The following is a 24800-nucleotide window of genomic DNA, read 5'->3' as shown; positions in this document are numbered from 1 at the left end:
CTTCAACTTGATTGGAGTCCACCTGTGGTAAATTCAAATGATTGGTCATTTCTGCAGCATTGAAGGTACCCAAGAACACAGTGGCTTCCATCACTCTTAAATGGAAGAAGTTTTGAACCACCAAGCCTCTTCCAAGAGCCGCTGCACACAATAATTCCCGGCTTCTCAAGCCTTATTGTTTAATTAATTGACTAAGTAATTTCTGATTTCATTAGATTCTGAGAGCGATAAATGTCCCACCCAGCCAAAGTCAGCCACACCCTTAGTATTCCACTCATTGGGTTTCTGTAGTGTAGTGGTTATCACGTTCGCCTAACACGTGAAATTTCCCCGGTTCGAGACCGGGCGGAAACACATTTTAACAAATTGGTCCTTCGCACTTCTCAGTATTTGCTATTCAGACTTTAGTTTCAGTAGTATGTTGGTTATCACGTTCGCCTCACACGCGAAAGTCAGTCACACCCTTAGTTTTCCAATCATTCGGTTTCCGTAGTGTAGTGGTTATCACGTTTGCCTCACATGTGAAAGGTCCCAGGTTCGAAACCAGGTGGAAACATTTTGTAATATTCAATATTTCCCAATGGCCAGAGGCTAGCATTTGGTTTGAAACAGTTGAGGTTTGTCTAAACCTTGCTGTCTACCTCTCCGACCTGTGGATCAATGTTGCCGTTTTTTTGGGGACCTCCACCATGCGATCTGTATGAATGTGACCAGACTGACAGCTTCTCTGAGCCAGGCAAATTCATTTATCAGGGTCATTGTAATGGATATATCCAAAGAAATTGCAATATAATCCAAGGTAAAACAAACAAAAATGTAGATTGTTTTCTGTCATTTCAGCTGCTTGATGTGATTGTGTGATAGAATTAGTTGGCTGGCTAGCAAAGGAAAATAAGCTAGCCTGCATAGGTACAGTGCATTCGGAAAGTTTTCAGACCCCTTACTTTTTTCCACATTTTGTTACGTTACAGCCTTATACTAAAATGGATGAAATAAAATAAAATCTATCTACACACAATACCACATAATGACAAAGCGATAACATATAGTTTTTATTAATGAAAAAAATATTTTAAAAATACCTTATTTACATACATTTTCAGACCCTTTGCTATGAGGCTGGAAATTGAGCTCAGGTCCATCCTGTTTCCATTGATCATCCTTGAGCTGTTTCTTCAACTTGATTGGAGTCCACCTGTGGTAAATTCAAATGATTGGTCATTTCTGCAGCATTGAAGGTACCCAAGAACACAGTGGCTTCCATCACTCTTAAATGGAAGAAGTTTTGAACCACCAAGCCTCTTCCAAGAGCCGCTGCACACAATAATTCCCGGCTTCTCAAGCCTTATTGTTTAATTAATTGACTAAGTAATTTCTGATTTCATTAGGTTCTGAGAGCGATAAATGTCCCACCCAGCCAAAGTCAGCCACACCCTTAGTAATCCACTCATTGGGTTTCCGTAGTGTAGTGGTTATCACGTTCGCCTAACACACGAAAGGTCCCTAGTTCGAGACCGGGCGGAAACACATTTTAACAAATTGGTCCTTCGCACTTCTCAGTATTTGCTATTCAGACTTTAGTTTCAGTAGTGAATTAGTTATCACATTCGCCTCACACGCGAAAGTCAGTCACACCCTTAGTTTTCCAATCATTCGGTTTCCGTAGTGTAGTGGTTATCACGTTCGCCTCACATGCGAAAGGTCCCCGGTTCGAAACCTGGCGGAAACATTTTGTAATATTCAATATTTCCCAATGCCCAGAGGCTAGCATTTGGTTTGAAACAGTTGAGGTTTGTCTAAACCTTGCTGTCTACCTCTCCGACCTGTGGATCAATGTTGCCGTTTTTTTGGGGACCTCCACCATGCGATCTGTATGAATGTGACCAGACTGACAGCTTCTCTGAGCCAGGCAAATTCATTTATCAGGGTCATTGTAATGGATATATCCAAAGAAATGGCAATATAATCCAAGGTAAAACAAACAAAAATGTAGATCGTTTTCTGTCATTTCAGCTGCTTGATGTGATTGTGTGATAGATTTAGTTGGCTGGCTAGCAAAGGAAAAGAAGCTAGCACTGCATAGGTACAGTGCATTCGGAAAGTTTTCAGACCCCTTACTTTTTTCCACATTTTGTTACGTTACAGCCTTATACTAAAATGGATGAAATAAAATAAAATCTATCTACACACAATACCACATAATGACAAAGCGATAGCACATCGTTTTTATTAATGAAAAAAATATTTTAAAAATACCTTATTTACATACATTTTCAGACCCTTTGCTATGAGGCTGGAAATTGAGCTCAGGTCCATCCTGTTTCCATTGATCATCCTTGAGATGTTTCTTCAACTTGATTGGAGTCCACCTGTGGTAAATTCAAATGATTGGTCATTTCTGCAGCATTGAAGGTACCCAAGAACACAGTGGCTTCCATCACTCTTAAATAGAAGAAGTTTGGAACCACCAAGCCTCTTCCAAGTTCCGGCTGCACACGATAATTCCCGGCTTCTCATGTCTACCTCACATAATATCCCAAATTGAGTACCACAGAAAGAGCCATAATACCCATTAAATATTTTAAAAATACCTTATTTACGTACGTTTTCAGACCCTTTGCTATGAGGCTGGAAATTGAGCTCAGGTCCATCCTGTTTCCATTGATCATCCTTGAGATGTTTCTTCAACTTGATTGGAGTCCACCTGTGGTAAATTCAAATGATTGGTCATTTCTGCAGCATTGAAGGTACCCAAGAACACAGTGGCTTCCATCACTCTTAAATGGAAGAAGTTTTGAACCACCAAGCCTCTTCCAAGAGCCGCTGCACACAATAATTCCCGGCTTCTCAAGCCTTATTGTTTAATTAATTGACTAAGTAATTTCTGATTTCATTAGGTTCTGAGAGCGATAAATGTCCCACCCAGCCAAAGTCAGCCACACCCTTAGTATTCTACTCATTGGGTTTCCGTAGTGTAGTGGTTATCACGTTCGCCTAACACGCGAAAGGTCCCCGGTTCGAGACCGGGCGGAAACACATTTTAACAAATTGGTCCTTCGCACTTCTCAGTATTTGCTATTCAGACTTTAGTTTCAGTAGTGTATTGGTTATCACGTTCGCCTCACACGCGAAAGTCAGTCACACCCTTAGTTTTCCAATCAATTGGTTTCCGTAGTGTAGTGGTTATCACATTCGCCTCACACGCGAAAGGTCCCCGGTTCGAAACTGGGCGGAAACATTTTGTAATATTCAATATTTCCCAATGCCCAGAGGCTAGCATTTGGTTTGAAACAGTTGAGGTTTGTCTAAACCTTGCTGTCTACCTCTCCGACCTGTGGATCAATGTTGCCGTTTTTTTGGGGACCTCCACCATGCGATCTGTATGAATGTGACCAGACTGACAGCTTCTCTGAGCCAGGCAAATTCCTTTATCAGGGTCATTGTAATGGATATATCCAAAGAAATGGCAATATAATCCAAGGTAAAACAAACAAAAATGTAGATCGTTTTCTGTCATTTCAGCTGCTTGATGTGATTGTGTGATAGATTTAGTTGGCTGGCTAGCAAAGGAAAAGAAGCTAGCCTGCATAGGTACAGTGCATTGGGAACGTTATCAGACCCCTTACTTTTTTCCACATTTTGTTTCGTTACAGCCTTATACTAAAATGGATGAAATAAAATAAAATCTATCTACACACAATACCACATAATGACAAAGCGATAACATATAGTTTTTATTAATGAAAAAAATATTTTAAAAATACCTTATTTACATACATTTTCAGACCCTTTGCTATGAGGCTGGAAATTGAGCTCAGGTCCATCCTGTTTCCATTGATCATCCTTGAGATGTTTCTTCAACTTGATTGGAGTCCACCTGTGGTAAATTCAAATGATTGGTCATTTCTGCAGCATTGAAGGTACCCAAGAACACAGTGGCTTCCATCACTCTTAAATAGAAGAAGTTTGGAACCACCAAGCCTCTTCCAAGTTCCGGCTGCACACGATAATTCCCGGCTTCTCATGTCTACCTCACATAATATCCCAAAATGAGTACCACAGAAAGAGCCATAATACCCATTAAATATTTTAAAAATACCTTATTTACGTACGTTTTCAGACCCTTTGCTATGAGGCTGGAAATTGAGCTCAGGTCCATCCTGTTTCCATTGATCATCCTTGAGATGTTTCTTCAACTTGATTGGAGTCCACCTGTGGTAAATTCAAATGATTGGTCATTTCTGCAGCATTGAAGGTACCCAAGAACACAGTGGCTTCCATCACTCTTAAATAGAAGAAGTTTGGAACCACCAAGCCTCTTCCAAGTTCCGGCTGCACACGATAATTCCCGGCTTCTCATGTCTACCTCACATAATATCCCAAATTGAGTACCACAGAAAGAGCCATAATACCCATTAAATATTTTAAAAATACCTTATTTACGTACGTTTTCAGACCCTTTGCTATGAGGCTGGAAATTGAGCTCAGGTCCATCCTGTTTCCATTGATCATCCTTGAGATGTTTCTTCAACTTGATTGTGGACACCTGTGGTAAATTCAAATGATTGGTCATTTCTGCAGCATTGAAGGTACCCAAGAACACAGTGGCTTCCATCACTCTTAAATAGAAGAAGTTTTGAACCACCAAGCCTCTTCCAAGAGCCGCTGCACACAATAATTCCCGGCTTCTCAAGCCTTATTGTTTAATTAATTGACTAAGTAATTTCTGATTTCATTAGGTTCTGAGAGCGATAAATGTCCCACCCAGCCAAAGTCAGCCACACCCTTAGTATTCCACTCATTGGGTTTCCGTAGTGTAGTGGTTATCACGTTCGCCTAACACGCGAAAGGTCCCCGGTTCGAGACCGGGCGGAAACACATTTTAACAAATTGGTCCTTCGCACTTCTCAGTATTTGCTATTCAGACTTTAGTTTCAGTAGTGTATTGGTTATCACGTTCGCCTCACACGCGAAAGTCAGTCACACCCTTAGTTTTCCAATCATTCGGTTTCCGTAGTGTAGTGGTTATCACGTTCGCCTCACACGCGAAAGGTCCCCGGTTCGAAACCGGGCGGAAACATTTTGTCATATTCAATATTTCCCAATGCCCAGAGGCTAGCATTTGGTTTGAAACAGTTGAGGTTTGTCTAAACCTTGCTGTCTACCTCTCCAACCTGTGGATCAATGTTGCCGTTTTTTTGGGGACCTCCACCATGCGATCTGTATGAATGTGACCAGACTGACAGCTTCTCTGAGCCAGGCAAATTCATTTATCAGGGTCATTGTAATGGATATATCCAAAGAAATGGCAATATAATCCAAGGTAAAACAAACAAAAATGTAGATCGTTTTCTGTCATTTCAGCTGCTTGATGTGATTGTGTGATAGATTTAGTTGGCTGGCTAGCAAAGGAAAAGAAGCTAGCCTGCATAGGTACAGTGCATTGGGAACGTTTTCAGACCCCTTACTTTTTTCCACATTTTGTTTCGTTACAGCCTTATACTAAAATGGATGAAATAAAATAAAATCTATCTACACACAATACCACATAATGACAAAGCGATAACATATAGTTTTTATTAATGAAAAAAATATTTTAAAAATACCTTATTTACATTCATTTTCAGACCCTTTGCTATGAGGCTGGAAATTGAGCTCAGGTCCATCCTGTTTCCATTGATCATCCTTGAGATGTTTCTTCAACTTGATTGGAGTCCACCTGTGGTAAATTCAAATGATTGGTCATTTCTGCAGCATTGAAGGTACCCAAGAACACAGTGGCTTCCATCACTCTTAAATAGAAGAAGTTTGGAACCACCAAGCCTCTTCCAAGTTCCGGCTGCACACGATAATTCCCGGCTTCTCATGTCTACCTCACATAATATCCCAAATTGAGTACCACAGAAAGAGCCATAATACCCATTAAATATTTTAAAAATACCTTATTTACGTACGTTTTCAGACCCTTTGCTATGAGGCTGGAAATTGAGCTCAGGTCCATCCTGTTTCCATTGATCATCCTTGAGATGTTTCTTCAACTTGATTGGAGTCCACCTGTGGTAAATTCAAATGATTGGTCATTTCTGCAGCATTGAAGGTACCCAAGAACACAGTGGCTTCCATCACTCTTAAATGGAAGAAGTTTTGAACCACCAAGCCTCTTCCAAGAGCCGCTGCACACAATAATTCCCGGCTTCTCAAGCCTTATTGTTTAATTAATTGACTAAGTAATTTCTGATTTCATTAGGTTCTGAGAGCGATAAATGTCCCACCCAGCCCAAGTCAGCCACACCCTTAGTACTCCAGTCATTGGGTTTCTGTAGTGTAGTGGTTATCACGTTCGCCTAACACACGAAAGGTCCCCGGTTAGAGCCCGTCGGAAACACATTTTAACAAATTGGTCCTTCGCACTTCTCAGTATTTGCTATTCAGACTTTAGTTTCAGTAGTGAATTAGTTATCACATTCGCCTCACACGCGAAAGTCAGTCACACCCTTAGTTTTCCAATCAATTGGTTTCCGTAGTGTAGTGGTTATCACGTTCGCTTCACACGCGAAAGGTCCCCGGTTCGAAACCTGGCGGAAACATTTTGCAATATTCAATATTTCCCAATGCCCAGAGGCTAGCATTTGGTTTGAAACAGTGGAGGTTTGTCTAAACCTTGCTGTCTACCTCTCCGACCTGTGGATCAATGTTGCCGTTTTTTTGGGGACCTCCACCATGCGATCTGTATGAATGTGACCAGACTGACAGCTTCTCTGAGCCAGGCAAATTCATTTATCAGGGTCATTGTAATGGATATATCCAAAGAAATGGCAATATAATCCAAGGTAAAACAAACAAAAATGTAGATCGTTTTCTGTCATTTCAGCTGCTTGATGTGATTGTGTGATAGATTTAGTTGGCTGGCTAGCAAAGGAAAAGAAGCTAGCACTGCATAGGTACAGTGCATTCGGAAAGTTTTCAGACCCCTTACTTTTTTCCACATTTTGTTACGTTACAGCCTTATACTAAAATGGATGAAATAAAATAAAATCTATCTACACACAATACCACATAATGACAAAGCGATAGCACATCGTTTTTATTAATGAAAAAAACATTTTAAAAATACCTTATTTACATACATTTTCAGACCCTTTGCTATGAGGCTGGAAATTGAGCTCAGGTCCATCCTGTTTCCATTGATCATCCTTGAGATGTTTCTTCAACTTGATTGGAGTCCACCTGTGGTAAATTCAAATGATTGGTCATTTCTGCAGCATTGAAGGTACCCAAGAACACAGTGGCTTCCATCACTCTTAAATAGAAGAAGTTTGGAACCACCAAGCCTCTTCCAAGTTCCGGCTGCACACGATAATTCCCGGCTTCTCATGTCTACCTCACATAATATCCCAAATTGAGTACCACAGAAAGAGCCATAATACCCATTAAATATTTTAAAAATACCTTATTTACGTACGTTTTCAGACCCTTTGCTATGAGGCTGGAAATTGAGCTCAGGTCCATCCTGTTTCCATTGATCATCCTTGAGATGTTTCTTCAACTTGATTGGAGTCCACCTGTGGTAAATTCAAATGATTGGTCATTTCTGCAGCATTGAAGGTACCCAAGAACACAGTGGCTTCCATCACTCTTAAATGGAAGAAGTTTTGAACCACCAAGCCTCTTCCAAGAGCCGCTGCACACAATAATTCCCGGCTTCTCAAGCCTTATTGTTTAATTAATTGACTAAGTAATTTCTGATTTCATTAGGTTCTGAGAGCGATAAATGTCCCACCCAGCCCAAGTCAGCCACACCCTTAGTACTCCACTCATTGGGTTTCTGTAGTGTAGTGGTTATCATGTTCGCCTAACACACGAAAGGTCCCCGGTTAGAGCCCGTCGGAAACACATTTTAACAAATTGGTCCTTCGCACTTCTCAGTATTTGCTATTCAGACTTTAGTTTCAGTAGTGAATTAGTTATCACATTCGCCTCACACGCGAAAGTCAGTCACACCCTTAGTTTTCCGATCATTCGGTTTCCGTAGTGTAGTGGTTATCATGTTCGCCTCACACGCGAAAGGTCCCTGGTTCGAAACCTGGCGGAAACATTTTGTAATATTCAATATTTCCCAATGCCCAGAGGCTAGCATTTGGTTTGAAACAGTGGAGGTTTGTCTAAACCTTGCTGTCTACCTCTCCGACCTGTGGATCAATGTTGCCGTTTTTTTGGGGACCTCCACCATGCGATCTGTATGAATGTGACCAGACTGACAGCTTCTCTGAGCCAGGCAAATTCATTTATCAGGGTCATTGTAATGGATATATCCAAAGAAATGGCAATATAATCCAAGGTAAAACAAACAAAAATGTAGATCGTTTTCTGTCATTTCAGCTGCTTGATGTGATTGTGTGATAGATTTAGTTGGCTGGCTAGCAAAGGAAAAGAAGCTAGCACTGCATAGGTACAGTGCATTCGGAAAGTTTTCAGACCCCTTACTTTTTTCCACATTTTGTTACGTTACAGCCTTATACTAAAATGGATGAAATAAAATAAAATCTATCTACACACAATACCACATAATGACAAAGCGATAGCACATCGTTTTTATTAATGAAAAAAATATTTTAAAAATACCTTATTTACATACATTTTCAGACCCTTTGCTATGAGGCTGGAAATTGAGCTCAGGTCCATCCTGTTTCCATTGATCATCCTTGAGATGTTTCTTCAACTTGATTGGAGTCCACCTGTGGTAAATTCAAATGATTGGTCATTTCTGCAGCATTGAAGGTACCCAAGAACACAGTGGCTTCCATCACTCTTAAATAGAAGAAGTTTGGAACCACCAAGCCTCTTCCAAGTTCCGGCTGCACACGATAATTCCCGGCTTCTCATGTCTACCTCACATAATATCCCAAATTGAGTACCACAGAAAGAGCCATAATACCCATTAAATATTTTAAAAATACCTTATTTACGTACGTTTTCAGACCCTTTGCTATGAGGCTGGAAATTGAGCTCAGGTCCATCCTGTTTCCATTGGTCATCCTTGAGATGTTTCTTCAACTTGATTGGAGTCCACCTGTGGTAAATTCAAATGATTGGTCATTTCTGCAGCATTGAAGGTACCCAAGAACACAGTGGCTTCCATCACTCTTAAATGGAAGAAGTTTTGAACCACCAAGCCTCTTCCAAGAGCCGCTGCACACAATAATTCCCGGCTTCTCAAGCCTTATTGTTTAATTAATTGACTAAGTAATTTCTGATTTCATTAGGTTCTGAGAGCGATAAATGTCCCACCCAGCCCAAGTCAGCCACACCCTTAGTACTCCACTCATTGGGTTTCTGTAGTGTAGTGGTTATCACGTTCGCCTAACACACGAAAGGTCCCCGGTTAGAGCCCGTCGGAAACACATTTTAACAAATTGGTCCTTCGCACTTCTCAGTATTTGCTATTCAGACTTTAGTTTCAGTAGTGAATTAGTTATCACATTCGCCTCACACGCGAAAGTCAGTCACACCCTCAGTTTTCCAATCATTCGGTTTCCGTAGTGTAGTGGTTATCACGTTCGCCTCACACGCGAAAGGTCCCCGGTTCGAAACCTGGCGGAAACATTTTGTAATATTCAATATTTCCCAATGCCCAGAGGCTAGCATTTGGTTTGAAACAGTGGAGGTTTGTCTAAACCTTGCTGTCTACGTCTCCGACCTGTGGATCAATGTTGCCGTTTTTTTGGGGACCTCCACCATGCGATCTGTATGAATGTGACCAGACTGACAGCTTCTCTGAGCCAGGCAAATTCATTTATCAGGGTCATTGTAATGGATATATCCAAAGAAATGGCAATATAATCCAAGGTAAAACAAACAAAAATGTAGATCGTTTTCTGTCATTTCAGCTGCTTGATGTGATTGTGTGATAGATTTAGTTGGCTGGCTAGCAAAGGAAAAGAAGCTAGCACTGCATAGGTACAGTGCATTCGGAAAGTTTTCAGACCCCTTACTTTTTTCCACATTTTGTTACGTTACAGCCTTATACTAAAATGGATGAAATAAAATAAAATCTATCTACACACAATACCACATAATGACAAAGCGATAGCACATCGTTTTTATTAATGAAAAAAATATTTTAAAAATACCTTATTTACATACATTTTCAGACCCTTTGCTATGAGGCTGGAAATTGAGCTCAGGTCCATCCTGTTTCCATTGATCATCCTTGAGATGTTTCTTCAACTTGATTGGAGTCCACCTGTGGTAAATTCAAATGATTGGTCATTTCTGCAGCATTGAAGGTAGCCAAGAACACAGTGGCTTCCATCACTCTTAAATAGAAGAAGTTTGGAACCACCAAGCCTCTTCCAAGTTCCGGCTGCACACGATAATTCCCGGCTTCTCATGTCTACCTCACATAATATCCCAAATTGAGTACCACAGAAAGAGCCATAATACCCATTAAATATTTTAAAAATACTTTATTTACGTACGTTTTCAGACCCTTTGCTATGAGGCTGGAAATTGAGCTCAGGTCCATCCTGTTTCCATTGGTCATCCTTGAGATGTTTCTTCAACTTGATTGGAGTCCACCTGTGGTAAATTCAAATGATTGGTCATTTCTGCAGCATTGAAGGTACCCAAGAACACAGTGGCTTCCATCACTCTTAAATGGAAGAAGTTTTGAACCACCAAGCCTCTTCCAAGAGCCGCTGCACACAATAATTCCCGGCTTCTCAAGCCTTATTGTTTAATTAATTGACTAAGTAATTTCTGATTTCATTAGGTTCTGAGAGCGATAAATGTCCCACCCAGCCCAAGTCAGCCACACCCTTAGTACTCCAGTCATTGGGTTTCTGTAGTGTAGTGGTTATCACGTTCGCCTAACACACGAAAGGTCCCCGGTTAGAGCCCGTCGGAAACACATTTTAACAAATTGGTCTTTTGCACTTCTCAGTATTTGCTATTCAGACTTTAGTTTCAGTAGTGAATTAGTTATCACATTCGCCTCACACGCGAAAGTCAGTCACACCCTTAGTTTTCCAATCATTCGGTTTCCGTAGTGTAGTGGTTATCACGTTCGCCTCACATGCGAAAGGTCCCCGGTTCGAAACCTGGCGGAAACATTTTGTAATATTCAATATTTCCCAATGCCCAGAGGCTAGCATTTGGTTTGAAACAGTTGAGGTTTGTCTAAACCTTGCTGTCTACCTCTCCGACCTGTGGATCAATGTTGCCGTTTTTTTGGGGACCTCCACCATGCGATCTGTATGAATGTGACCAGACTGACAGCTTCTCTGAGCCAGGCAAATTCATTTATCAGGGTCATTGTAATGGATATATCCAAAGAAATGGCAATATAATCCAAGGTAAAACAAACAAAAATGTAGATCGTTTTCTGTCATTTCAGCTGCTTGATGTGATTGTGTGATAGATTTAGTTGGCTGGCTAGCAAAGGAAAAGAAGCTAGCACTGCATAGGTACAGTGCATTCGGAAAGTTTTCAGACCCCTTACTTTTTTCCACATTTTGTTACGTTACAGCCTTATACTAAAATGGATGAAATAAAATAAAATCTATCTACACACAATACCACATAATGACAAAGCGATAGCACATCGTTTTTATTAATGAAAAAAATATTTTAAAAATACCTTATTTACATACATTTTCAGACCCTTTGCTATGAGGCTGGAAATTGAGCTCAGGTCCATCCTGTTTCCATTGATCATCCTTGAGATGTTTCTTCAACTTGATTGGAGTCCACCTGTGGTAAATTCAAATGATTGGTCATTTCTGCAGCATTGAAGGTACCCAAGAACACAGTGGCTTCCATCACTCTTAAATAGAAGAAGTTTGGAACCACCAAGCCTCTTCCAAGTTCCGGCTGCACACGATAATTCCCGGCTTCTCATGTCTACCTCACATAATATCCCAAATTGAGTACCACAGAAAGAGCCATAATACCCATTAAATATTTTAAAAATACCTTATTTACGTACGTTTTCAGACCCTTTGCTATGAGGCTGGAAATTGAGCTCAGGTCCATCCTGTTTCCATTGATCATCCTTGAGATGTTTCTTCAACTTGATTGGAGTCCACCTGTGGTAAATTCAAATGATTGGTCATTTCTGCAGCATTGAAGGTACCCAAGAACACAGTGGCTTCCATCACTCTTAAATGGAAGAAGTTTTGAACCACCAAGCCTCTTCCAAGAGCCGCTGCACACAATAATTCCCGGCTTCTCAAGCCTTATTGTTTAATTAATTGACTAAGTAATTTCTGATTTCATTAGGTTCTGAGAGCGATAAATGTCCCACCCAGCCAAAGTCAGCCACACCCTTAGTATTCTACTCATTGGGTTTCCGTAGTGTAGTGGTTATCACGTTCGCCTAACACGCGAAAGGTCCCCGGTTCGAGACCGGGCGGAAACACATTTTAACAAATTGGTCCTTCGCACTTCTCAGTATTTGCTATTCAGACTTTAGTTTCAGTAGTGTATTGGTTATCACGTTCGCCTCACACGCGAAAGTCAGTCACACCCTTAGTTTTCCAATAATTTGGTTTCCGTAGTGTAGTGGTTATCACGTTCGCCTCACACGCGAAAGGTCCCCGGTTCGAAACCGGGCCGGAAACATTTTGTAATATTCAATATTTCCCAATGCCCAGAGGCTAGCATTTGGTTTGAAACAGTTGAGGTTTGTCTAAACCTTGCTGTCTACCTCTCCGACCTGTGGATCAATGTTGCCGTTTTTTTGGGGACCTCCACCATGCGATCTGTATGAATGTGACCAGACTGACAGCTTCTCTGAGCCAGGCAAATTCATTTATCAGGGTCATTGTAATGGATATATCCAAAGAAATGGCAATATAATCCAAGGTAAAACAAACAAAAATGTAGATCGTTTTCTGTCATTTCAGCTGCTTGATGTGATTGTGTGATAGATTTAGTTGGCTGGCTAGCAAAGGAAAAGAAGCTAGCCTGCATAGGTACAGTGCATTCGGAAAGTTTTCAGACCCCTTACTTTTTTCCACATTTTGTTACGTTACAGCCTTATTCTAAAATGGATGAAATAAAATAAAATCTATCTACACACAAAACCACATAATGACAAAGCGATAACATATAGTTTTTATTAATGAAAAAAATATTTTAAAAATACCTTATTTACATACATTTTCAGACCCTTTGCTATGAGGCTGGAAATTGAGCTCAGGTCCATCCTGTTTCCATTGATCATCCTTGAGATGTTTCTTCAACTTGATTGGAGTCCACCTGTGGTAAATTCAAATGATTGGTCATTTCTGCAGCATTGAAGGTACCCAAGAACAAAGTGGCTTCCATCACTCTTAAATGGAAGAAGTTTTGAACCACCAAGCCTCTTCCAAGAGCCGCTGCACACAATAATTCCCGGCTTCTCAAGCCTTATTGTTTAATTAATTGACTAAGTAATTTCTGATTTCATTAGGTTCTGAGAGCGATAAATGTCCCACCCAGCCAAAGTCAGCCACACCCTTAGTACTCCACTCATTGGGTTTCCGTAGTGTAGTGGTTATCACGTTCGCCTAACACGCGAGAGGTCCCCGGTTCGAGACCGGGCGGAAACACATTTTAACAAATTGGTCCTTCGCACTTCTCAGTATTTGCTATTCAGACTTTAGTTTCAGTAGTGTATTGGTTATCACGTTCGCCCCACACGCGAAAGTCAGTCACACCCTTAGTTTTCCAATCAATTGGTTTCCGTAGTGTAGTGGTTATCACATTCGCCTCACACGCGAAAGGTCCCCGGTTCGAAACTGGGCGGAAACATTTTGTAATATTCAATATTTCCCAATGCCCAGAGGCTAGCATTTGGTTTGAAACAGTTGAGGTTTGTCTAAACCTTGCTGTCTACCTCTCCGACCTGTGGATCAATGTTGCCGTTTTTTTGGGGACCTCCACCATGCGATCTGTATGAATGTGACCAGACTGACAGCTTCTCTGAGCCAGGCAAATTCATTTATCAGGGTCATTGTAATGGATATATCCAAAGAAATGGCAATATAATCCAAGGTAAAACAAACAAAAATGTAGATCGTTTTCTGTCATTTCAGCTGCTTGATGTGATTGTGTGATAGATTTAGTTGGCTGGCTAGCAAAGGAAAAGAAGCTAGCCTGCATAGGTACAGTGCATTGGGAACGTTTTCAGACCCCTTACTTTTTTCCACATTTTGTTTCGTTACAGCCTTATACTAAAATGGATGAAATAAAATAAAATCTATCTACACACAATACCACATAATGACAAAGCGATAACATATAGTTTTTATTAATGAAAAAAATATTTTAAAAATACCTTATTTACATACATTTTCAGACCCTTTGCTATGAGGCTGGAAATTGAGCTCAGGTCCATCCTGTTTCCATTGATCATCCTTGAGATGTTTCTTCAACTTGATTGGAGTCCACCTGTGGTAAATTCAAATGATTGGTCATTTCTGCAGCATTGAAGGTACCCAAGAACACAGTGGCTTCCATCACTCTTAAATAGAAGAAGTTTGGAACCACCAAGCCTCTTCCAAGTTCCGGCTGCACACGATAATTCCCGGCTTCTCATGTCTACCTCACATAATATCCCAAAATGAGTACCACAGAAAGAGCCATAATACCCATTAAATATTTTAAAAATACCTTATTTACGTAAGTTTTCAGACCCTTTGCTATGAGGCTGGAAATTGAGCTCAGGTCCATCCTGTTTCCATTGATCATCCTTGAGATGTTTCTTCAACTTGATTGGAGTCCACCTGTGGTAAATTCAAATGATTGGTCATTTCTGCAGCATTGAAGGTACCCAAGAACACAGTGGCTTCCATCACTCTTAAATAGAAGAAGTTTGGAACCACCAAGCCTCTTCCAAGTTCCGGCTGCACACGATAATTCCCGGCTTCTCATGTCTACCTCACATAATATCCCAAATTGAGTACCACAGAAAGAGCCATAATACCCATTAAATATTTTAAAAATACCTTATTTACGTACGTTTTCAGACCCTTTGCTATGAGGCTGGAAATTGAGCTCAGGTCCATCCTGTTTCCATTGATCATCCTTGAGATGTTTCTTCAACTTGATTGTGGACACCTGTGGTAAATTCAAATGATTGGTCATTTCTGCAGCATTGAAGGTACCCAAGAACACAGTGGCTTCCATCACTCTTAAATAGAAGAAGTTTTGAACCACCAAGCCTCTTCCAAGAGCCGCTGCACACAATAATTCCCGGCTTCTCAAGCCTTATTGTTTAATTAATTGACTAAGTAATTTCTGATTTCATTAGGTTCTGAGAGCGATAAATGTCCCACCCAGCCAAAGTCAGCCACACCCTTAGTATTCCACTCATTGGGTTTCCGTAGTGTAGTGGTTATCACGTTCGCCTAACACGCGAAAGGTCCCCGGTTCGAGACCGGGCGGAAACACATTTTAACAAATTGGTCCTTCGCACTTCTCAGTATTTGCTATTCAGACTTTAGTTTCAGTAGTGTATTGGTTATCACGTTCGCCTCACACGCGAAAGTCAGTCACACCCTTAGTTTTCCAATCATTCGGTTTCCGTAGTGTAGTGGTTATCACGTTCGCCTCACACGCGAAAGGTCCCCGGTTCGAAACCGGGTGGAAACATTTTGTCATATTCAATATTTCCCAATGCCCAGAGGCTAGCATTTGGTTTGAAACAGTTGAGGTTTGTCTAAACCTTGCTGTCTACCTCTCCAACCTGTGGATCAATGTTGCCGTTTTTTTGGGGACCTCCACCATGCGATCTGTATGAATGTGACCAGACTGACAGCTTCTCTGAGCCAGGCAAATTCATTTATCAGGGTCATTGTAATGGATATATCCAAAGAAATGGCAATATAATCCAAGGTAAAACAAACAAAAATGTAGATCGTTTTCTGTCATTTCAGCTGCTTGATGTGATTGTGTGATAGATTTAGTTGGCTGGCTAGCAAAGGAAAAGAAGCTAGCCTGCATAGGTACAGTGCATTGGGAACGTTTTCAGACCCCTTACTTTTTTCCACATTTTGTTTCGTTACAGCCTTATACTAAAATGGATGAAATAAAATAAAATCTATCTACACACAATACCACATAATGACAAAGCGATAACATATAGTTTTTATTAATGAAAAAAATATTTTAAAAATACCTTATTTACATTCATTTTCAGACCCTTTGCTATGAGGCTGGAAATTGAGCTCAGGTCCATCCTGTTTCCATTGATCATCCTTGAGATGTTTCTTCAACTTGATTGGAGTCCACCTGTGGTAAATTCAAATGATTGGTCATTTCTGCAGCATTGAAGGTACCCAAGAACACAGTGGCTTCCATCACTCTTAAATAGAAGAAGTTTGGAACCACCAAGCCTCTTCCAAGTTCCGGCTGCACACGATAATTCCCGGCTTCTCATGTCTACCTCACATAATATCCCAAATTGAGTACCACAGAAAGAGCCATAATACCCATTAAATATTTTAAAAATACCTTATTTACGTACGTTTTCAGACCCTTTGCTATGAGGCTGGAAATTGAGCTCAGGTCCATCCTGTTTCCATTGATCATCCTTGAGATGTTTCTTCAACTTGATTGGAGTCCACCTGTGGTAAATTCAAATGATTGGTCATTTCTGCAGCATTGAAGGTACCCAAGAACACAGTGGCTTCCATCACTCTTAAATGGAAGAAGTTTTGAACCACCAAGCCTCTTCCAAGAGCCGCTGCACACAATAATTCCCGGCTTCTCAAGCCTTATTGTTTAATTAATTGACTAAGTAATTTCTGATTTCATTAGGTTCTGAGAGCGATAAATGTCCCACCCAGCCCAAGTCAGCCACACCCTTAGTACTCCAGTCATTGGGTTTCTGTAGTGTAGTGGTTATCACGTTCGCCTAACACACGAAAGAGCCCGTCGGAAACACATTTTAACAAATTGGTCCTTCGCACTTCTCAGTATTTGCTATTCAGACTTTAGTTTCAGTAGTGAATTAGTTATCACATTCGCCTCACACGCGAAAGTCAGTCACACCCTTAGTTTTCCAATCAATTGGTTTCCGTAGTGTAGTGGTTATCACGTTCGCTTCACACGCGAAAGGTCCCCGGTTCGAAACCTGGCGGAAACATTTTGCAATATTCAATATTTCCCAATGCCCAGAGGCTAGCATTTGGTTTGAAACAGTGGAGGTTTGTCTAAACCTTGCTGTCTACCTCTCCGACCTGTGGATCAATGTTGCCGTTTTTTTGGGGACCTCCACCATGCGATCTGTATGAATGTGACCAGACTGACAGCTTCTCTGAGCCAGGCAAATTCATTTATCAGGGTCATTGTAATGGATATATCCAAAGAAATGGCAATATAATCCAAGGTAAAACAAACAAAAATGTAGATCGTTTTCTGTCATTTCAGCTGCTTGATGTGATTGTGTGATAGATTTAGTTGGCTGGCTAGCAAAGGAAAAGAAGCTAGCACTGCATAGGTACAGTGCATTCGGAAAGTTTTCAGACCCCTTACTTTTTTCCACATTTTGTTACGTTACAGCCTTATACTAAAATGGATGAAATAAAATAAAATCTATCTACACACAATACCACATAATGACAAAGCGATAGCACATCGTTTTTATTAATGAAAAAAATATTTTAAAAATACCTTATTTACATACATTTTCAGACCCTTTGCTATGAGGCTGGAAATTGAGCTCAGGTCCATCCTGTTTCCATTGATCATCCTTGAGATGTTTCTTCAACTTGATTGGAGTCCACCTGTGGTAAATTCAAATGATTGGTCATTTCTGCAGCATTGAAGGTACCCAAGAACACAGTGGCTTCCATCACTCTTAAATAGAAGAAGTTTGGAACCACCAAGCCTCTTCCAAGTTCCGGCTGCACACGATAATTCCCGGCTTCTCATGTCTACCTCACATAATATCCCAAATTGAGTACCACAGAAAGAGCCATAATACCCATTAAATATTTTAAAAATACCTTATTTACGTACGTTTTCAGACCCTTTGCTATGAGGCTGGAAATTGAGCTCAGGTCCATCCTGTTTCCATTGATCATCCTTGAGATGTTTCTTCAACTTGATTGGAGTCCACCTGTGGTAAATTCAAATGATTGGTCATTTCTGCAGCATTGAAGGTACCCAAGAACACAGTGGCTTCCATCACTCTTAAATGGAAGAAGTTTTGAACCACCAAGCCTCTTCCAAGAGCCGCTGCACACAATAATACCCGGCTTCTCAAGCCTTATTGTTTAATTAATTGACTAAGTAATTTCTGATTTCATTAGGTTCTGAGAGCGATAAATGTCCCACCCAGCCAAAGTCAGCCACACCCTTAGTATTCTACTCATTGGGTTTCCGTAGTGTAGTGGTTATCACGTTCGCCTAACACGCGAAAGGTCCCCGGTTCGAGACCGGGCGGAAACACATTTTAACAAATTGGTCCTTCGCACTTCTCAGTATTTGCTATTCAGACTTTAGTTTCAGTAGTGTATTGGTTATCACGTTCGCCTCACACGCGAAAGTCAGTCACACCCTTAGTTTTCCAATAATTTGGTTTCCGTAGTGTAGTGGTTATCACGTTCGCCTCACACGCGAAAGGTCCCCGGTTCGAAACCGGGGCGGAAACATTTTGTAATATTCAATATTTCCCAATGCCCAGAGGCTAGCATTTGGTTTGAAACAGTTGAGGTTTGTCTAAACCTTGCTGTCTACCTCTCCGACCTGTGGATCAATGTTGCCGTTTTTTTGGGGACCTCCACCATGCGATCTGTATGAATGTGACCAGACTGACAGCTTCTCTGAGCCAGGCAAATTCATTTATCAGGGTCATTGTAATGGATATATCCAAAGAAATGGCAATATAATCCAAGGTAAAACAAACAAAAATGTAGATCGTTTTCTGTCATTTCAGCTGCTTGATGTGATTGTGTGATAGATTTAGTTGGCTGGCTAGCAAAGGAAAAGAAGCTAGCCTGCATAGGTACAGTGCATTCGGAAAGTTTTCAGACCCCTTACTTTTTTCCACATTTTGTTACGTTACAGCCTTATTCTAAAATGGATGAAATAAAATAAAATCTATCTACACACAAAACCACATAATGACAAAGCGATAACATATAGTTTTTATTAATGAAAAAAATATTTTAAAAATACCTTATTTACATACATTTTCAGACCCTTTGCTATGAGGCTGGAAATTGAGCTCAGGTCCATCCTGTTTCCATTGATCATCCTTGAGATGTTTCTTCAACTTGATTGGAGTCCACCTGTGTTAAATTCAAATGATTGGTCATTTCTGCAGCATTGAAGGTACCCAAGAACACAGTGGCTTCCATCACTCTTAAATAGAAGAAGTTTGGAACCACCAAGCCTCTTCCAAGTTCCGGCTGCACACGATAATTCCCGGCTTCTCATGTCTACCTCACATAATATCCCAAATTGAGTACCACAGAAAGAGCCATAATACCCATTAAATATTTTAAAAATACCTTATTTACGTACATTTTCAGACCCTTTGCTATGAGGCTGGAAATTGAGCTCAGGTCCATCCTGTTTCCATTGATCATCCTTGAGATGTTTCTTCAACTTGATTGGAGTCCACCTGTGGTAAATTCAAATGATTGGTCATTTCTGCAGCATTGAAGGTACCCAAGAACACAGTGGCTTCCATCACTCTTAAATGGAAGAAGTTTTGAACCACCAAGCCTCTTCCAAGAGCCGCTGCACACAATAATTCCCGGCTTCTCAAGCCTTATTGTTTAATTAATTGACTAAGTAATTTCTGATTTCATTAGGTTCTGAGAGCGATAAATGTCCCACCCAGCCAAAGTCAGCCACACCCTTAGTACTCCACTCATTGGGTTTCCGTAGTGTAGTGGTTATCACGTTCGCCTAACACGCGAAATGTCCCCGGTTCGAGACCGGGCGGAAACACATTTTAACAAATTGGTCCTTCGCACTTCTCAGTATTTGCTATTCAGACTTTAGTTTCAGTAGTGTATTGGTTATCACGTTCGCCTCACACGCGAAAGTCAGTCACACCCTTAGTTTTCCAATAATTTGGTTTCCGTAGTGTAGTGGTTATCACGTTCGCCTCACACGCGAAAGGTCCCCGGTTCGAAACCGGGGCGGAAACATTTTGTAATATTCAATATTTCCCAATGCCCAGAGGCTAGCATTTGGTTTGAAACAGTTGAGGTTTGTCTAAACCTTGCTGTCTACCTCTCCGACCTGTGGATCAATGTTGCCGTTTTTTTGGGGACCTCCACCATGCGATCTGTATGAATGTGACCAGACTGACAGCTTCTCTGAGCCAGGCAAATTCATTTATCAGGGTCATTGTAATGGATATATCCAAAGAAATGGCAATATAATCCAAGGTAAAACAAACAAAAATGTAGATAGTTTTCTGTCATTTCAGCTGCTTGATGTGATTGTGTGATAGATTTAGTTGGCTGGCTAGCAAAGGAAAAGAAGCTAGCCTGCATAGGTACAGTGCATTCGGAAAGTTTTCAGACCCCTTACTTTTTTCCACATTTTGTTACGTTACAGCCTTATTCTAAAATGGATGAAATAAAATAAAATCTATCTACACACAAAACCACATAATGACAAAGCGATAACATATAGTTTTTATTAATGAAAAAAATATTTTAAAAATACCTTATTTACATACATTTTCAGACCCTTTGCTATGAGGCTGGAAATTGAGCTCAGGTCCATCCTGTTTCCATTGATCATCCTTGAGATGTTTCTTCAACTTGATTGGAGTCCACCTGTGGTAAATTCAAATGATTGGTCATTTCTGCAGCATTGAAGGTACCCAAGAACACAGTGGCTTCCATCACTCTTAAATAGAAGAAGTTTGGAACCACCAAGCCTCTTCCAAGTTCCGGCTGCACACGATAATTCCCGGCTTCTCATGTCTACCTCACATAATATCCCAAAATGAGTACCACAGAAAGAGCCATAATACCCATTAAATATTTTAAAAATACCTTATTTACGTAAGTTTTCAGACCCTTTGCTATGAGGCTGGAAATTGAGCTCAGGTCCATCCTGTTTCCATTGATCATCCTTGAGATGTTTCTTCAACTTGATTGGAGTCCACCTGTGGTAAATTCAAATGATTGGTCATTTCTGCAGCATTGAAGGTACCCAAGAACACAGTGGCTTCCATCACTCTTAAATAGAAGAAGTTTGGAACCACCAAGCCTCTTCCAAGTTCCGGCTGCACACGATAATTCCCGGCTTCTCATGTCTACCTCACATAATATCCCAAATTGAGTACCACAGAAAGAGCCATAATACCCATTAAATATTTTAAAAATACCTTATTTACGTACGTTTTCAGACCCTTTGCTATGAGGCTGGAAATTGAGCTCAGGTCCATCCTGTTTCCATTGATCATCCTTGAGATGTTTCTTCAACTTGATTGTGGACACCTGTGGTAAATTCAAATGATTGGTCATTTCTGCAGCATTGAAGGTACCCAAGAACACAGTGGCTTCCATCACTCTTAAATAGAAGAAGTTTTGAACCACCAAGCCTCTTCCAAGAGCCGCTGCACACAATAATTCCCGGCTTCTCAAGCCTTATTGTTTAATTAATTGACTAAGTAATTTCTGATTTCATTAGGTTCTGAGAGCGATAAATGTCCCACCCAGCCAAAGTCAGCCACACCCTTAGTATTCCACTCATTGGGTTTCCGTAGTGTAGTGGTTATCACGTTCGCCTAACACGCGAAAGGTCCCCGGTTCGAGACCGGGCGGAAACACATTTTAACAAATTGGTCCTTCGCACTTCTCAGTATTTGCTATTCAGACTTTAGTTTCAGTAGTGTATTGGTTATCACGTTCGCCTCACACGCGAAAGTCAGTCACACCCTTAGTTTTCCAATCATTCGGTTTCCGTAGTGTAGTGGTTATCACGTTCGCCTCACACGCGAAAGGTCCCCGGTTCGAAACCGGGCGGAAACATTTTGTCATATTCAATATTTCCCAATGCCCAGAGGCTAGCATTTGGTTTGAAACAGTTGAGGTTTGTCTAAACCTTGCTGTCTACCTCTCCAACCTGTGGATCAATGTTGCCGTTTTTTTGGGGACCTCCACCATGCGATCTGTATGAATGTGACCAGACTGACAGCTTCTCTGAGCCAGGCAAATTCATTTATCAGGGTCATTGTAATGGATATATCCAAAGAAATGGCAATATAATCCAAGGTAAAACAAACAAAAATGTAGATCGTTTTCTGTCATTTCAGCTGCTTGATGTGATTGTGTGATAGATTTAGTTGGCTGGCTAGCAAAGGAAAAGAAGCTAGCCTGCATAGGTACAGTGCATTGGGAACGTTTTCAGACCCCTTACTTTTTTCCACATTTTGTTTCGTTACAGCCTTATACTAAAATGGATGAAATAAAATAAAATCTATCTACACACAATACCACATAATGACAAAGCGATAACATATAGTTTTTATTAATGAAAAAATATTTTAAAAATACCTTATTTACATTCATTTTCAGACCCTTTGCTATGAGGCTGGAAATTGAGCTCAGGTCCATCCTGTTTCCATTGATCATCCTTGAGATGTTTCTTCAACTTGATTGGAGTCCACCTGTGGTAAATTCAAATGATTGGTCATTTCTGCAGCATTGAAGGTACCCAAGAACACAGTGGCTTCCATCACTCTTAAATAGAAGAAGTTTGGAACCACCAAGCCTCTTCCAAGTTCCGGCTGCACACGATAATTCCCGGCTTCTCATGTCTACCTCACATAATATCCCAAATTGAGTACCACAGAAAGAGCCATAATACCCATTAAATATTTTAAAAATACCTTATTTACGTACGTTTTCAGACCCTTTGCTATGAGGCTGGAAATTGAGCTCAGGTCCATCCTGTTTCCATTGATCATCCTTGAGATGTTTCTTCAACTTGATTGGAGTCCACCTGTGGTAAATTCAAATGATTGGTCATTTCTGCAGCATTGAAGGTACCCAAGAACACAGTGGCTTCCATCACTCTTAAATGGAAGAAGTTTTGAACCACCAAGCCTCTTCCAAGAGCCGCTGCACACAATAATTCCCGGCTTCTCAAGCCTTATTGTTTAATTAATTGACTAAGTAATTTCTGATTTCATTAGGTTCTGAGAGCGATAAATGTCCCACCCAGCCCAAGTCAGCCACACCCTTAGTACTCCAGTCATTGGGTTTCTGTAGTGTAGTGGTTATCACGTTCGCCTAACACACGAAAGAGCCCGTCGGAAACACATTTTAACAAATTGGTCCTTCGCACTTCTCAGTATTTGCTATTCAGACTTTAGTTTCAGTAGTGAATTAGTTATCACATTCGCCTCACACGCGAAAGTCAGTCACACCCTTAGTTTTCCAATCAATTGGTTTCCGTAGTGTAGTGGTTATCACGTTCGCTTCACACGCGAAAGGTCCCCGGTTCGAAACCTGGCGGAAACATTTTGCAATATTCAATATTTCCCAATGCCCAGAGGCTAGCATTTGGTTTGAAACAGTGGAGGTTTGTCTAAACCTTGCTGTCTACCTCTCCGACCTGTGGATCAATGTTGCCGTTTTTTTGGGGACCTCCACCATGCGATCTGTATGAATGTGACCAGACTGACAGCTTCTCTGAGCCAGGCAAATTCATTTATCAGGGTCATTGTAATGGATATATCCAAAGAAATGGCAATATAATCCAAGGTAAAACAAACAAAAATGTAGATCGTTTTCTGTCATTTCAGCTGCTTGATGTGATTGTGTGATAGATTTAGTTGGCTGGCTAGCAAAGGAAAAGAAGCTAGCACTGCATAGGTACAGTGCATTCGGAAAGTTTTCAGACCCCTTACTTTTTTCCACATTTTGTTACGTTACAGCCTTATACTAAAATGGATGAAATAAAATAAAATCTATCTACACACAATACCACATAATGACAAAGCGATAGCACATCGTTTTTATTAATGAAAAAAATATTTTAAAAATACCTTATTTACATACATTTTCAGACCCTTTGCTATGAGGCTGGAAATTGAGCTCAGGTCCATCCTGTTTCCATTGATCATCCTTGAGATGTTTCTTCAACTTGATTGGAGTCCACCTGTGGTAAATTCAAATGATTGGTCATTTCTGCAGCATTGAAGGTACCCAAGAACACAGTGGCTTCCATCACTCTTAAATAGAAGAAGTTTGGAACCACCAAGCCTCTTCCAAGTTCCGGCTGCACACGATAATTCCCGGCTTCTCATGTCTACCTCACATAATATCCCAAATTGAGTACCACAGAAAGAGCCATAATACCCATTAAATATTTTAAAAATACCTTATTTACGTACGTTTTCAGACCCTTTGCTATGAGGCTGGAAATTGAGCTCAGGTCCATCCTGTTTCCATTGATCATCCTTGAGATGTTTCTTCAACTTGATTGGAGTCCACCTGTGGTAAATTCAAATGATTGGTCATTTCTGCAGCATTGAAGGTACCCAAGAACACAGTGGCTTCCATCACTCTTAAATGGAAGAAGTTTTGAACCACCAAGCCTCTTCCAAGAGCCGCTGCACACAATAATTCCCGGCTTCTCAAGCCTTATTGTTTAATTAATTGACTAAGTAATTTCTGATTTCATTAGGTTCTGAGAGCGATAAATGTCCCACCCAGCCAAAGTCAGCCACACCCTTAGTATTCTACTCATTGGGTTTCCGTAGTGTAGTGGTTATCACGTTCGCCTAACACGCGAAAGGTCCCCGGTTCGAGACCGGGCGGAAACACATTTTA

General features: G+C 40.7%; 12 non-coding genes across 12 annotated transcripts; all 12 read left to right on the top strand.

Annotated features, from left to right (window-relative positions):
* Positions 1-2963: 2963 nt before the first annotated feature.
* trnav-aac (transfer RNA valine (anticodon AAC)) lies at positions 2964-3036 on the top strand. The gene has a single exon. It is a non-coding gene; the product is annotated as a tRNA-Val (tRNA).
* Positions 3037-4805: 1769 nt separating this feature from the next.
* trnav-aac (transfer RNA valine (anticodon AAC)) lies at positions 4806-4878 on the top strand. The gene has a single exon. It is a non-coding gene; the product is annotated as a tRNA-Val (tRNA).
* Positions 4879-5007: 129 nt separating this feature from the next.
* Positions 5008-5080, top strand: trnav-cac (transfer RNA valine (anticodon CAC)). The gene has a single exon. It is a non-coding gene; the product is annotated as a tRNA-Val (tRNA).
* Positions 5081-12345: 7265 nt separating this feature from the next.
* trnav-aac (transfer RNA valine (anticodon AAC)) lies at positions 12346-12418 on the top strand. Its single transcript has one exon. It is a non-coding gene; the product is annotated as a tRNA-Val (tRNA).
* A 1101-nt stretch (positions 12419-13519) lies between these two features.
* On the top strand, positions 13520-13592 carry trnav-aac (transfer RNA valine (anticodon AAC)). Its single transcript has one exon. It is a non-coding gene; the product is annotated as a tRNA-Val (tRNA).
* A 1769-nt stretch (positions 13593-15361) lies between these two features.
* trnav-aac (transfer RNA valine (anticodon AAC)) lies at positions 15362-15434 on the top strand. Its single transcript has one exon. It is a non-coding gene; the product is annotated as a tRNA-Val (tRNA).
* Positions 15435-15563: 129 nt separating this feature from the next.
* trnav-cac (transfer RNA valine (anticodon CAC)) lies at positions 15564-15636 on the top strand. The gene has a single exon. It is a non-coding gene; the product is annotated as a tRNA-Val (tRNA).
* Positions 15637-18365: 2729 nt separating this feature from the next.
* trnav-aac (transfer RNA valine (anticodon AAC)) lies at positions 18366-18438 on the top strand. Its single transcript has one exon. It is a non-coding gene; the product is annotated as a tRNA-Val (tRNA).
* A 1436-nt stretch (positions 18439-19874) lies between these two features.
* trnav-aac (transfer RNA valine (anticodon AAC)) lies at positions 19875-19947 on the top strand. The gene has a single exon. It is a non-coding gene; the product is annotated as a tRNA-Val (tRNA).
* A 1770-nt stretch (positions 19948-21717) lies between these two features.
* Positions 21718-21790, top strand: trnav-aac (transfer RNA valine (anticodon AAC)). Its single transcript has one exon. It is a non-coding gene; the product is annotated as a tRNA-Val (tRNA).
* Positions 21791-21919: 129 nt separating this feature from the next.
* On the top strand, positions 21920-21992 carry trnav-cac (transfer RNA valine (anticodon CAC)). Its single transcript has one exon. It is a non-coding gene; the product is annotated as a tRNA-Val (tRNA).
* Positions 21993-24720: 2728 nt separating this feature from the next.
* Positions 24721-24793, top strand: trnav-aac (transfer RNA valine (anticodon AAC)). Its single transcript has one exon. It is a non-coding gene; the product is annotated as a tRNA-Val (tRNA).
* Positions 24794-24800: the final 7 nt, after the last annotated feature.

Source organism: Oncorhynchus mykiss, chromosome 8, assembly GCF_057628025.1.
Source record: "Oncorhynchus mykiss isolate SJ-2025 chromosome 8, ASM5762802v1, whole genome shotgun sequence".
In the NCBI taxonomy this organism is placed as follows: Eukaryota; Metazoa; Chordata; class Actinopteri; order Salmoniformes; family Salmonidae; genus Oncorhynchus; species Oncorhynchus mykiss.
This window is presented reverse-complemented; position numbering and strand designations above follow the sequence as displayed.